The sequence below is a fragment of the Bos indicus x Bos taurus genome, chromosome 22 (genome assembly GCF_003369695.1).
Source record: "Bos indicus x Bos taurus breed Angus x Brahman F1 hybrid chromosome 22, Bos_hybrid_MaternalHap_v2.0, whole genome shotgun sequence".
In the NCBI taxonomy this organism is placed as follows: domain Eukaryota; kingdom Metazoa; phylum Chordata; class Mammalia; order Artiodactyla; family Bovidae; genus Bos; species Bos indicus x Bos taurus.
This window is the reverse complement of record NC_040097.1, coordinates 47,631,712-47,647,792: the sequence shown is the minus strand read 5'-3', so window position 1 is coordinate 47,647,792 and position 16,081 is coordinate 47,631,712.

The window sequence follows — 16,081 nt, the reverse complement described above, 5'->3', positions numbered from 1 at the left end:
GCATAGGAACCTGGAATGGTAGGTCTATGTGAAATGAAGTGAAGTCGCTCAGTCGTGTCCTACTCTTTGCGATCCCATGGACTGTAGCCTACCAGGCTCCTTCGTCCATGGAATTTTCCAGGCAAGAGTACTGGAGTGGGTTGCCATTTCCTTCTCCAGGGTTAGTTCCATGAGTCAAGGCAAATTGGAAGTGGTCAAACAGGAGATGGCAAGAGTGAACATCGACATTTTAGGAATCAGTGAACTAAAATGGACTGGAATGGGTGAATTTCACTCAGATGACCATTACATCTACTTTACACAAACACACACGCCATAAGTACATAGTGCCCTCAGTTTAAACCCCTATCTTGGACCAGTACACGGGTGAGTGTGACTTTCTGGCCACTGGAGTCACACCCACTTAGAGGGTCACTTGAACACTAGCAACCTTTGTCTGGGAAAAGTAGTGATTGGGCTCCCTTAAAGGCCTGACATCTTCAGCGATGCCACTGCCTTAGGCCTAAAGAACCCAGGACACGACTCACTTGGCAGATTAACCATTAGTAATATGCTCGCTTGGAGAGCCTCTGGTAGATCTCACCTTCACAAGTGAGGGAAGCCTAATGGGAGCTCAGTGGTAGCCTGGAAATTGTTCAGGGATTTGATTCTATGTGAGTAGAGGACGGCATCACAAGAGGGCTTCTGACCAGAGAATCTCCCCAGGGAGGTGTTGGGAGGTTTAACTTCAGAAAATGTACTATGTCTAACAGTAGATCCTTTGACACTTCCACATTTTAACCAAGCATTGTCCCTCATTCTCTCACTTCCCTTGCAACAAAAGTCAAAAATGGCTAACCTCTTTTCAACACTTGTAGCCTAGAGTTCTGAGCACCTTTTGTACATCTGCTCATGTAATTCTCACAGACTTCATGACGCGGCATAGCTTCCCTGGCTTACCATTATAATTATCTCCCCGCAAATACCCTCGTCTCCTTTGATCTTGTCTCCTTCCTTTGCACTCATCTGTCAAAATGCTGCCCTTGTTAAACTCACCTCCCGGCTCCGTACCTGCACAGGACAGCTGGCGGCGGCTGAGGGAACAACGGTTCCCCGCCCTTTCCCTTCATCCCCATCCTCCATCTTACACAGGCGAAGCCTTTGCCTCATCCTTCACTGAGGTATCTGAAGCTCCTGCATTTTTCCATCTTCAAATCTTCTCATCTAAGGCAATGGTGTATACTCTCTGTCTTCTTTTCTGTTTATAATGGATGAAGGGTACTTGCTCCCGTTAAAACTAAGCCCTCATTTTGCATCCTCTTCTCAATGAATTATCACTGTCATTACCCTCCTTTTTCTGAATCATCAATTTCTCCCTCCCTACTTGATCCTCTTTTTTTTTTTTTTTGCTTTTAAAACAAAATATTTATTTTTAATTGGAGGATAATTGCTTTAAAACATTGTGTTGGTTTCTGCCACACAGCAACATGAATTGGCCAGAGGCATATGTGTGCCCCCGCTCTCTCTGAACCTCCCTGCCACCTCCCACCCCGTCCCACTCCTCTATGTTGTCACAGAGCGCTAGTTTGAGCTCCCTACATCACAGCAAATTCCCACTGGCTATTTTATATATGGCAATTAAATCTCTATGCTGCTCTCTCAATTTACCCCACCCTCTCCTTCCCCCACTATGCTCACAAGTCTGTTCTGCCTGCGTCTCCACTGCTGCCCTGCAAATAGGTTCATCAGTGCCGTGTTTCTAGATTCCATAGAGATGCATTAATACGTGACGTTTGTTTTCCTCTTTCTGACTTACTTCCTTCTGTATAATAGGCTCTAGTGTCATCCACCTCATTAGAACTGACTCAAATGTGTCCCCTTTTATGCCTGAGTAATATTCCATTGTAAATATGTACCACCCAACTGTATCCTTTTCATCAGATACAAATATCCCCTAATATTTCCCATCTTTCAAATGCAGGCATACCTCCAGAGATAGTGTGGTTCTGTTCCAACCCACTGCAATAAAGTGAATATTGTAATAAAGAGAGCATCACCATGCAGCCGCTATGAAAAACAGTATGGAGGTTCCTCAAAAAGCTAAAACTAGGGTTGCCATATGATCCAGCAATCCCACTCCTGGGCAAATATCCAGACAAAACGAATTCAAAAAGATGCATGCACCCCTAAGTTCATAGCAGCACTATTTACAACAGCCAAGACATGGAGACAACCCACATATCCATCAGCAGATTAGTGGATAAAGAAGATGTGATGGTTAACATACACAATGGAATATTAGCTGGTTATAAAAGGAGTGAAATAATGCCATTTGCAGCAACATGGATGGAGATGATTATACTAAGCGAAGTCAGAGAGAGAAAAAAACCATTTGATATCACTTATATACGGAATCTAAAATACAATGCAAATAAATCTATTTATGAAACAGAAACAGACTCACAGAATTTTTGGATCTGTCCCGAAAAGCAAAGGCAACAAAAGTGAATATAAACAAGTGGGAATGCACCAAATTAAAAGCTTCTGTGCAGAAAAGAAAGCCATCTACAACATGCAAAGGCGGCCTACTGAGTGAGGGAAGGTATTTGCAAATCATATATCAAATAAGGAGTTAATATCCAAAATATATTAAGAATTTAAACAATAGCAAAAACAAACAATGTAATTTTTAAAATGGGCAGAAGTGAAGTGAGTTGCTCAGTCGTGTCCGACTCTTTGTGACCCGGTGGACTGTAGCCTACCAGGCTCCTCCGTCTCTGGGATTCTCCAGGCAGGAATACTGGAGTGGGTTGCCATTTCCTTCTCCAGGAGATCTTCCCAACCCAGGGAAATGGGCAGAGGATCTAGATATTTCCCAAAGACATAGAGATGGTCAACAGACACGTGCAAAGATGTTTAGAACCACTAATTATCAGGGAAATGCAAATCAAAATCACAATGGGATATAACATCATACCTGTTAGAATGGCTATTATCATAAAGACAAGAAATAACAATGTTGGAGCGGGTATGGAGAAAAGGGAACCCTCATACACTGTTTGTGGGAATGTAAATTTGTACAGCCACTATGGAAAACAGTATGCAGTTTCCTCAAAAAATTAAAAATAGAGCTACCATTGAATCTAGCAATTTCATTCCTGGATATTTATCCAAAGAAAATGAAAATAGTAATTTGAAAAGATATACGCACCTATGTTTGCTGCAGCTGAGTTTACAGCAGCCAAGATATGGAAGTACCCTAAGTGTTCATCAGTAGATGAACGAACAAAGCTGCTGCTTTTTAGTCACTAAGTCATGTCCGACTCTTTGCAACCTCATGGACTGTAGCCCGCCAGGCTCCTCTGTCCATGGGATTTCCCAAGCAAGAATACTGGAGCGGGTTGCCATTTCCTTCTGCAGAATGGGTAAAGAAGATGTGATAAATATATACACGATGGCATCCTCCTCAAGCTACATCGCTGTCACTGCATGTGTCCCTCTCCTCAACTAGTGTATTTGGAGATAATCAGGTGTTAATGTAATTCTCTGAAGACAGCGCTGCTTTTTCGTTTTCTAATTCTCTGTTATAGTGTGGCAGAGATACCTTTTGTAAAGTAAGTTGGAAAAGAATAGTAGCTGCAGTACCTGCATATGGCCAATAGATGATGCTATTGACCTATTTAAATCCTGCCCTCGCAGCCCCTGGAGAAGGGCATGGCCACCCACTCCAGGATTCTTGCCTAGAGAACCTCACGGACAGGGGAGCCTGGTGGGCTACGGTCCATGGGGTCGCAAAGAGTGGGACACGACTGAAACGCCTTAGCACACATAGCACACATCGGTGGTAGTGTTAGCCGCTCAGTCGTGTCTGACTCTTTGTAACCCCGTGGACTGTAGCCCACCAGGCTCCCTGGTCCATGGGATTTCCCAGGCAAGAATCCTGGAGTGGGTTGCCATTCCCTTCTCCAGGGGATCTTCCTGACCTAGGGATGGAACCTGGGTTTCCTGCATTGCAGGTGGATTCTTCACCGTCTAACACAAGGGAATCCCTTTGCTTGTCTTTAAGTTTGTTTTAGAGAAAAGACCTGAAAGTCAGAAGAAATGGAGGGGTTATACAAAACTGGCTAAACTCTCAAATGCTCCAGGCACTCAAGGGGGGGGAAAAAAAACTTTGGTTTAAAAAGTACAGAAAAATGTCCCTCCTGGGACTTATTCCCCTTTGTCATGATGTCTAAGTGACCTGCTCGCCATTCCCTGGAGACGCCTCCCTTGGCACAGTCACCTGGCTGGCTTGTTTTGGACTGCAGATGAGCAGGCCTCCTGGAACTCACTTTGAAGGATTAAAAAAGGGGCTTTAGTTGGGAATAATTTTCCACCAGAGTGACATTGAACTTGGGAGTCATGATTTCCGAGGGAGATGTATCCTCTTTGGAGCAAGTGTAAATCACTATAACTTTTTGGAATGAAACTTGAATGAATTTCATTTTAACAAAATTACATGTTGAGGGCTTTAAATTGTTCAGATCTTCCACCTTCATGCACTTTTTTAAAGGAAATCACCAGAGGGAAGTGTTAGGAACAATGGAAAGGTTTTGATAGTTTTTTAAAAAGGTGATATGGCAATGGGCCCATGAGCCCCGTAAGTGCCCCCAAATTTGCAGATCTAGCCATTCCTTATCCCCATGAGATCCCTGAGAGAGCCATGTACCTAAGGCATGAGGCACATGGAATTACTGCTTGGTCACTGCACCCCAGGCCTGCATCTCCCCTCGCAGGTCTCCAGGGAGCCTGGCTCTTAGTTCCTAGCCCCCATTTCCCTCTCTCAGGTCCAACTTCTGAATGAAGAACAGAGGGACACAGGAGACAAAGAGATGGCCAGGTGCCCCCTGAGACCAGTTTTCTCTGATTGAGATGAAACCGATGGGGAGAGAGGCTGTGCTCAAAGGCATCACCTTTTAATAGCCATGTTCGGTACCACGGAATGTCACCCCCCACCCAACCACCAAAAAAACATCACTAGGCTAGAGCAGAGGCTGAGTCCCCCTGAAACACAAGCACTGAAGCCTCGGGGCCCTCACCTGCCCAGGCCTTCTCTAGGTCCCTGAGCCCGGATCTGCATATGTGTGCTTTATTTTTCCTTTCTTAAAGAATGTCTCTAAAGCTGTACAAGCATCAGGTCCCTGCAGACTGGGGATGTTCCTGCTTTAAGAAATTTGAGTTGGGAAACTGGGAAATGATCAAGCAGTGAGTATCAGGCACTGTGGCTTTCTGAAAGGAGTCATGTTAGAAGTCCTGAGAGGGGCAGGAGCAACGGGCAAGCAAAGCTTTGTCTACACAGAAATGATGAGCCTCATTAGGCAGGGGAGGGGCTACAGGGAAAGTGAAAGTGTCTCCCGGGGTTGTGATGGGGAGAAAATGAGCAAATGAGATGATTCCATAAAGGTCTGAGCATGTGCTCTGCAGAATCAATGGTTGCTAAACTTTATTTTTTTTTATTATCAGTGTAATTACGAATTATTTGCATCATTACAATGTCATGGTGAAGATCTGCTAACTCCACTTGTTGGGGGTCCCTGAAGCTTCCATGGGTCCAGTTTTAATCATTTCTAAGTCCTGGTACAATTAAGGTTTCTTTTTCTAATTTCCATCAAAGTCTGTCTCCTTCATTGCTCTATCGTATTCTCACAATACACTCCCATCTTTCCGAGGACAAGGACTAACTCTGGCAGGCATCATCTCACTGGCACCTCCAACAAGGTAAGGCAGGTGAGCTGAGCCCCATTTCACAGGTGAGGAGACTGTGGCTCCACGAGCTGCTGGGCCTCACGGAGAGTTCCAGAGCCAGCGTGTGACCAGAACAACCCTTGCCCTAAAAGGTGCCTTTCTGAGCAGTTAGTTCAGCTTGGCAGTGGACCTTGGAATAGCATCTCTGTGGCGCCTTCCATACTGGGTACCGTGTACATATCAAAGCGCCTTTCCTTCTTTCTTGATTTTGTTTCCCAACTATGTAGCCCATCCTGTTGGTCCTCTTAGTCAGCTTTAGGCGGTTTGTGAGAACTGGACCAGTCCACCCTGTCTCTGCTCTGCACGGAAACCCAAAGCCACCGAACTGGGTGCACCCCCTCCACTCCATGCCCACACCCACAGCAGGGGTGTTATCCGGCTAAGTGCTCCTTGATACCCATGAGAGGCAGGTCTGGCCCCAAGAAACCCCTTCCATCTGGTCTTTCAAAGATGGCTGTTTGAGGGGCCCAGGACAGGGAGTCTGCAAGGCATGGGGACAAATTCGATTATAAACCTGAGAACTATTCTGCATTTGCCACCCCAGACTCTGTCCACGCTGGTTCTCTGCGTTTTCATTACCATACTTTTCAACATCTTTTCATCCCCTTTGCAAAAGAAAAAGAAAGGTGTCCCACAGAAGTGCAGGGGAAACTGATTACACACAAGCCCAGGAGGGAGGTTCGTTATTACCCACCTGCACTAACGACCCGAGAGGAAACAGGCAGCCCCATCTACACTGGAGTTTTACCTTTAATTAAACTTTAATTCACTCATGCCTTGTCCTTGGGGCCACATGCTGCTGGGAATCAGTGCCAGGTAAACTGGACTCAGGCCAGGGCCTCCTGGAAGAACACCCAGAGGCATCCCTGAGTAAAAATAGCTTTTCCTGACTATTAAATCCAATGATCTACTCAGGGGGCCAAAGAGAACTCTTCCAAAGGAAGCCCCTGGAGCTGCCTACGGGCAAAAAAGACAGATGCTTTCAGTAAACAGCCCTACCCCAACACACACACACACACACACACACACACACTTGAACAAACAGCTTATACAATTACCCATTTAAATTCATCTCATCTCTGGTGGAAGCCATTGTTCATACCTTGCATCTATACAGATTTCCTTCACAGTGGGATTATACTGTGCATACTGTCTTTGAATCTGATCTTTTTAACTTCACAGCATATCGTGAACATTACCCTATGCCATTAGACATTAAGATGTGATTGGTTACAGTCACACTGTATTTTCCATAGATGCCAGCACCAGCATACTATATATCCCATCCCACGTGCTCTTTCTACAATGCGACACTGACATGACTCTATCAAGAGGCGGGGTCTGTGTTTTCTTCTTCTCAACCCCACCAGGCTTTTGTATTGCTGCGGTAAATAGAATGTGTCATAGATGACACTGTGTGATTTGCACAGCAGGTCATAAAAGGCAATATGGCTTCTGCCTGGCTCTCCTTCTTTCTTTTCAACCTTGGAACCAAGATTCCACATTGTGAGGAAGTCTAAGCTGCATGGAAAAGCCACACAAAACTGTTCCAGCTGACATACCCATTTGGGCTCTGGCTGATTATCAGCATCCGCCAATGTGAGAGCAAACAAACCTTCATATCATTCCAGCCTTTAATTATCCAGCTGAGGGCCCAGACATGGACATGGAGCAGAGATAAGCCATTTCCACTCTGCCCACAAAAAACCATGAGTGATGATAACGGATATGGTTAGATAACTAAATAGTGTTGTGTTGCATGAATACACAATAATTCCCCTTTTGGGGCTCCTGATTGTCTCCAGTTTTTTGTTGTTGTTGTTATAAATAACACTGAAATGGGTCTCCATATAGCTGATTTTTTGCCTAATTAATCATCTAGTATCTTAAAAATAAATTTAGAGACGTGCAATAACCAGGTCAAAAGCTATGATCATTTTGCCAGGAAGCAATGACTGAATCCATTTACACTCCCACCAGTTGTACATGAGAATACGTGAAAGCTCCAGTGAGTTATTCTTAGTCACCATCCTCCGGCAACGTCACATTTCCTCTCCTCAGACGGACACCCCCAACCTCTGTTGGACACGTTTTTAAGTCTATAATTCTGGGGTTCAGAAACAAATGACTGGATGTCATCTTGGGAGTTGCTCAAGTCCAGGAGTAGATGGGAACTGCTGGTGGTGGGAACGTGGGGCCCAGCAGCTTTGTTCAGAACAAAGGGTCCCAGGGGCTGTCAAGGCTGATCACACTACAGACCAGAGGCTTTTTCTGCCCAGATGAAGCATGAATTGTATTGCAGTCAGTCCCAGCTTGAGGCAAGAGGGCTGGCCTTTTATACCCATGTCAATCACTCATCGGCTGTGGGCTGCCCTGGGCAGGCTGGGGGTATAATAGTTCAGGCCAGACAGCTCCTGTCTGCCAGAGCGACTCTCTGAAGGGAGCAGTTGTGAACAATTAATCTTCAACACTCCCAGCTTCTGGGGTTGTGTCCAGTGGCTAGGTGGAGGCATCTGGGTGTGACACGGACAATGTCCACTACAGAGAGGATGATGCTGACGACATTTTTCATTATGAAAAGTGTAATGCCTATCTATGCGTTGGACAGTATGTTTTATTCAATTAGTATTTAATTATTCAATTAGTTAAATGATAAGACCAAAGAGCAAAATAATATCAAGATTAATATAATATGGGGAGATGAATTAAAACCATCTTTAAGCCTTTTGTAGGACCTTGGTGATTCTTTTAGAGAAAATAATAAGAAAATTAAATCCACGGTGTTAAGCTGAGTCTTTCTCAGCAATGCCCAGGGTAGTGAGGCAATCTAAGGGAATGAGGTTGAATACTGTAAATTGTGCTCGGTAGCTGAAGAGTGACATATTTACCAGGAAATCTTTGCTTCCTAAAAATGGAATGTCTGGACAATTACGGCCATTAATCACGTGTAACTGAAAGCTCATAAGAGAACAAAATGGAGTTGAAAATTCCAAATCTAATTTGTCATTAATGGACAAAAGATTATGTCCTTTGGGACATCCACTGCAGATAAACAACGAGCACTATCGGTCCAAACCTTATTCAATTTAAATTGACTTTGCTCATTAGGAATCACAGTCCCACTGATGGCAAAAACTTTACAAGCATTAAGGAGACGTTGAACCATTAACTGCTTGCTTAGAAAGACAACTCAAAGCCTTGGAGCCCAGAGTGAGCAGTGCTACTGTGGTCAGGGCAGAGGGTTGGAGGTCTGCACCACAGGGAGAGATGACCCAGCTCGGTTTTTGTGTCGAGGAGCTGAAACAAACACACGCCCATGTCCCCTATGCACACAGAGCTTACTGTCTTCTCCAACACAACTTTAGTATTCCATCGTATGCATTAGTATAACTGCTGTGCCAGGAGACTTCTCAGGAAAGGAACGTGAAAGTTCATTCACTACGTGAACCTCTCAAAAGACACAGCAATGCCTCTGTAAGAACCATCAACAGACCGCTTACTCCCTAAGATTCTTTGAATCTCTCACCTCAAAGTCCTCACCTTGCTGTTGCCACCAATTCTAAACCATTAGTCATGTGTGAAACAGATCTCCAGTCCAGGTTTGATGCATGAGACAGGGTGCTCAGGGCTGGTGCACTGGGATGACCCTGAGGGATGAGATAGGGAGGGAGGTGGGAGGGGGGGTCAGGATGGGGAACACATGTACACCCATGGCTGATTCGTGTCAATATTTATGTGACAAAACTTTACAACACTGTAAAGTAATTAGCCTCCAATTAAAATAAATAAATTTTAAAAAATAAACCATTAGTCGCAATTTTTACCCAATCCTGATCAAGCATCACACCTGAAGACCAGCTTTGATCAAACTTGCAGTTCTCACTGAGATCCAGCTTTGCCTTTGCCCCTGAGTCAGAGCCAAAGTCCCGTGCAGTGGTGCCGGTGTTCTCCCTCCCACAGCGAGCAACCAGCTTAGCACTGTCCTCGCAATAGGCGGTGCTGGCGATATTTGGGGAGCTTGCATTTGACGGTTTTTAATCGCTATAGGCTTTCTCAGGCACAAATCTATTCTTTGCTTATCTCTCATCTTCCGTCTCTTACTCTCATTTCTTTCCCTGCCCTTAATATTGTGGTGTTTTCTATTTTACTCTAAGTCCCCTCAAAGAAAACAACATGGAGATAAATAAATTTTAAAAGTAGAGGACAGAGAAAGACAAATATCATATGATAGCACTCATATGTGGAATTTAATTTTTAAAAAATTACATACGTGAACTTATTTACCAAACAGAAACAGAATCACAGATTTTGAAAACAAACTGATGAATACCAAAGGGAAAACATGGAGAGAGGTATAAATTAGGAGTCTGGGATTAACATACACACACTATTGCTGCTGCTGCTAAATCGCTTCAGTCATGTCCGCCTCTGTGCGACCCCATAGACGGCAGCCCATCAGGCTCCCCCGTTCCTGGGATTCTCCAGGCAAGAACACTGGAGTGGGTTGCCATTTCCTTCTCCAATGCATGAAAGTGAAAAGTGAAAGTGAAGTCGCTCAGTCGTGCCCGACTCTTCGTGACCCCATGGACTGCAGCCCACCAGGCTCCTCCGCCCATGGGATTCTCCAGGCAAGAGTGCTGGAGTGGGGTGCCATTGCTTGCCTTCTCCGGCACACACTACTAGACAGCACAGAAAGAGATAAGCAGCAAGGACCTACTGTATAGCACAGGGAACTCTACTCAATATTCTGTGATAATCTATATGGGAAAATAATTCAAAAGGGATGAACACATGCGTCTGTGTAACTGGATCACTATGTTGCACACCGAAACTGGCACAACATTGTAAATCAACTATATACGCCAATAAATTTTTTAAATGAAGATCAAACCTATACACAAATTTTGTAAATTTTAAACCAAAAAAATAATAGGTAGAAAAATTATAGAAGTGAGTCATTATGCATCTAGCATTAAAGCTTTGAAATATATAAAACAAAAATGGTAGATATACATGGGCAAATGGAGAAATCCACAATCTCTATGACAAAATTTAAAATATCAGAAATTGACAGAGTGGATACAAATGAAGAATATAGAATATTTGAATAACAATGAACAAAATACAGTAAATATTATAACCTCAAACAAATAATACCTCCCCTTGATTCACTTTCTACACTTGGCCTCCATGACCCCCTCCTCTGTTTCCTCATCCTTCACTGGCGCCTCTTTCTCAGTCCTTTGCCTGTTCCTCCACCTCCCAGATTTACCACGTGTGTGTTACATGGTTTAGTCCTTTGGCTCTTCTTCCCTCCAACCACACTCATTCCCTAAGTGCCCTCATCTAGTCTCTTGGTTGTAAATACCAACCACCTACTGACAGTTCTGAGGGCTTTCCTGGTGGCTCAGACCCTAAAGAGTCTGCCTGCAATGCGGGAGACCTGGGTTCAATCCCTGAATAGGGAAGCTCCCCTGGAAAAAGAAGTGGCAACCCACTCCAGTATTCTTGCCTAGAGAATTTCATGGACAGAGTTAGCCTGGTGGGCTACACTCCATGGGGTCGTGAAGGGCCAGACACGACTGAGCGACTAACACTTTCACTTCATTGACATTTCCTAAATTTATATCTCATTCCCAGCCCTCTCTCCCAAATCGCATATTCATGGATCCAATTAGCTACTCAAAACATCTCAAATTTAGCATTTCAGAAATTGAGTTCCAGATCTCCAGCTCCCAACCTGATCCATCTACAGTCTTCTGCATCTCAATGAATGGCAGCTCTAGAAAGCCACTCAAGCCAAAACCCTGGCACAGTCCTGGACTTCTCTCTACAATTAACCATCACCAAACTGTCAGGAAACCACATTGACTCTACTTTCAAAACATATCGTCAATCCAACTAGCTCTCTTCATCTCCACTGCTGTCACCCTGATCCAAGCCACCACCATCTCCCACCTGAACAATGACAATAACCTCCTAACCACCTCCTGGCCTCCACTCTTGTTCCCCGACAGTCAGATCTACATAAAGTAATCATTGTTACTCCTGAAAAACTGGGATTGTGGCATCTTTCTATCCAAACCCACTTCACTAAGGGTCCAAGCCCTGCAAAACCCTGCAAAGCCCTGCAAAGCCTTTCAGGAAGTGTGCACACCTGCAGGCACACACATACAGGCACACCTCCTCTCCCTCACGTTTCAAGTAGGCCTTCCCTGACCACCCTACATTCAATTGTGATCTGTGCCACCACCCTGCATTCCCCATCCTACTTTACTATTTTGGAAAACATTTGTCACTTTCCATAGCACACATAATATTTCTTTATAACTTGTTTATTCTATGTGAATATTGCTTATCACTTGTGTCTTCTCACTTAAATGAAAACTCCACAAGGGTAAGGATCTTTACTTTGTTCACTGATAACATCCTAAGATTCTGAAACAGTGGGTGGCCGCTTAGGCTCTCACTAAATATTTGTTGAATGAATATGCACTTTTTTCATGCTAGGATGAAACATTCCCAATTTTTGACCATTAGGTCACACAGGGAATGTTGACAAATTTCAAAAAGTGGAAATTATAATGACCAAAGTGCAATACAATCATAAGTTAATAACTAAATAGTGCTTTAAAAATCTTTCCACTTGGATATTTTAAAATACTTTTGATGTCTTTCTTTTCTTCTTCATTTCTCTCTCCCTACCTTAGCTGCCCTGTGACCTCCTAACAAATGTGTGACTCCCCAAGGACACTCTGTGTTTTGTTCTACCAATAGCCACTCACACCCTAACACAGACCATAGCCTGTTCATGAACTCATCGGCTCAATGATTGAGAAAATTGCCGAGGAGGTGATGCACAGGTTCTGCACAGAGACAGTGAGTACTTTGATACAATCTAAGATGTGATGTGTCCTGCAGCAGGGAGTCAGGCAAAGAGCCCACACCTGGAGACTGGACTGGGCTTTTCACAATGGCTCATGAGCACTGGTCCATCTCTGTAAGATGGTTATGTGGTCCCTGTGTCTCCAAGAGCAGCTGTGAGCATGTGACTTCTGATCCTCTTCATGTTCTCATTCATTTTACGTTACTGAATACACTTTTAAAATTAAAGTATAACATACATTAAGAGAAATGTATGAATCATAAAATAGATAGCTCTGCTATGGACCAAATTGTATTCTCCTCACAGAAAATTCATATCTTGAAGCCCTAATTTCCAGTGTGACTGTATTTGGACATAGGGCCTATGAGGAGATGATAAAGGTTAAATGAAGTCATAAGGGTGGGGCCCTAATCCTATTGGACTGGCACCCTTATAAGAAGGGGAAGACCTGGGCATCTATCCAGAGGGAGTGAGTGAAAGTTGCTCAGTCGTGTTTGACTCTTGGTGACCCCATGGACTATACAGTCCACGGAATTCTCTAGGCCAGAATACTGGAGTGGGTAGCCATTCCCTTCTCCAGGGGATCTTCCGAACCCAGGGATTGAACCTAGGTTTCCCACATTGTAGGTGGATTCTTTATCAATTGAGCTACCAGGGAAGCCCTGGGCATGTATCCGGAGAAAACCATAATCTGAAAGGATACATGCACCCCAGCGGTCACTGAAGCACTGTTTACAATAGTCAAGACAAGGAAGCAACCTAAATGTCCGTCAACAGGAGGGATGGGTAAAGAAGATGTGGTACACATATACAATGAAACATTACTCAGCCATAAAAAAGAATGGGTGCCAGTTGCAGCAACATGCATGGACCTAGAGGTTATCATACTAAGTGAAGTGAGTCAGACAGAGAAGGACACATACATGATATTACTTGTATGTGGAATCTTAAAAAATGGTACCAATGAAATTATTTACAAAACAGAAATTGAGTCACAGATGTAGAAAACAAACTTATGGTTACCAGGGAATATTGGGGGAAGGAATAAATTGGGAGATTGGGACTGACATATATACACTACTAGACATGGCATTCCACGCCAGTACTGTCGCCTGGAAAATCCCATGGACAGAGGAGCCCGGTAGGCTACAGCCCCTGGGGTCGCAAAGAGCTGGACACAACTGGGCAACTTCACTTTCACTTTCAGACATAAAATAGATAACTAATAAGGACCCAGAACGGCTTCCCAGGTGGCACTAGTGGTAAAGAACCCACCAATGTAGGAGACATAAGAGATGTGGGTTTGATCCCTTGGTTGGGAAGATCCCCTGAAGGAGGGCATGGCAACCCACTCCAGTATACTTGCCTGGAGAATCCTATGGACAGAGGAACCTGGTGGGCTACCATCCATAGACTCACAAACAGTCAGATACAACTGAAGCAACTTAGCACGCATGCAAGCAAGGATCCAGAAGCCTTCATTATCTCCCCTCCCAATCCTCTTCCTTCCAAAAGTTAGCCAGTATACTAATGTCTAACATCATAGATCAGTTTTGCCTATTTGGAGTTTTTAAATAAACAGAACCATATAGGGATTATGTAATTTTCATATTACATAAATTATTCTACAGCACAGAAAAAGATGGACATCTCCCCATTTATGAACCTTGCATAAATCTGATACCAAAATCAGTGAATTAGAAGAAGGAGATCTGTTGATTTTACTTAGGAATATGGATGAAAAAGTATCCTAATAAAATATTAGCAAATTAAACTCAGCAGTGGATTGAAAGAACAATATATTGTGGGTTTATTCTAGAAATAGATGATTGAACATTAAGATATCCATTACTGCAATTCAGTACAGAGATTAAAGGGGGAAAATATCATTATCTCACTATATGCTCATAAAATTCAATACAATTCTTACATTAATTTTTTAAAAAGCATCTCCTAACAAAACAGATATTAAAGGAAACTTCCATAACTTGATGATGGATGTCTTCCAGAAATTTGCAGCCAGCAAAAAAGGGAGGAGGAGTCAGCCACAGCTGAATGCAAAGAAGAAGGATTTTTGGTTTTTATTTTTAAATTTTAAGTATTTATTAGTAGATAATGTCTCATGCTTAAAATTCAAAAGACATTAAAGGATATAGAGTCAAAACCTCTCTCCCAGCCCATTCTCTAGTCACCCATTTACCTGCTTTAGTATTACATTCTTGGTTATCTTTCCAGAGATATCTTTCTGTGCATTTGCAAAAAAAAAAAAAGTGTAAGTACTTTTTATATTGACAGAAAACACCAGCTCCCTTTAGCAGTATATAGGTGGCTTCATATCAATACATAAAATGCTTCTTCATTCTTTTTTTCTGACTAAAAATTCTTACCTTGGGTAAATATATCTTAAATTGGTTCAACTAGCACTCTGCTGAGAAACAGTTAGGTTGTTCCAAATCTCTGCTATGACAAACATGCTGTGGTTAATCAGCTTTGTATGTGCGTCATTTTGTACATGTGTGAATGTGTATGTAGGACTGTGTACTAAAAAATTTGCCTCTGTCCAAAGAGATGGTGTGGCTTTTGCCTTCAGCTTCTGGAGGGTTTGGGATGTGGGAGAGGTGAGACTTTTCACGGTAAGTTAGAAGAAGGAGAACCGGAAGATCGCAAGCTTCCTCTTCAGACAAATTTACATCAGAAAGCAACACACAAAGAAGTGGAGGATCCCGAATCCTTTCTTCTCTCAGGAATCCCTGGGTTCCGCCCAGGAGCATGAGTGCCCGGTTGTGAAGATGGCACTCTATTGCCCCATGAGTCTGTCACGCCCTGTTCCACTTCGCTCTTGATGCGGCCACCGTTTGTCTCCACTTCCTCAACCCCTGCTCATCTCTTGCCTCGAACACCTCTGAGAACACTCCCCCCAGTTCCTTGCCTTAACCCCCTGGTGTCTACCAGGGTGCTCCCCGCCATGACTTTTTATTCTCTCACAATCCATGGTAGGGTTATTTTTTTCTCCCCACACTCTTACCAAAAAACTCTGCTCTGTTCCTGGTGGGAATATAATTTGGGACAATCTCTATGGGGCCATCTTATTCATCTTGGCCAAATTTGCAAATGCACATATTTCTGACCCAGAAATTCTACTTTCAGAGTCTTATATTTGTGAGGAGTTTAGGGCCAACTACAAGCTTAGAGGATATAGTCTCCACAAAGACCACCCTCACTTCTGACACCAACTGCAAGTTCAGAGGTTTCCCAAATCACCAGGGATTGTGACAATTCACTAGAAAAACTCACAAAATTCATAGAAAGTCATTATACTCATGGTTACAGTTTACTGCAGTGAAAAGATGCAGACTAAGATGAGCCGAAGGAAGAGAAGCATAGGGCGGAGCCCAGGAGGACTACAGACTTGAGTTTCCACCATCCTATCCC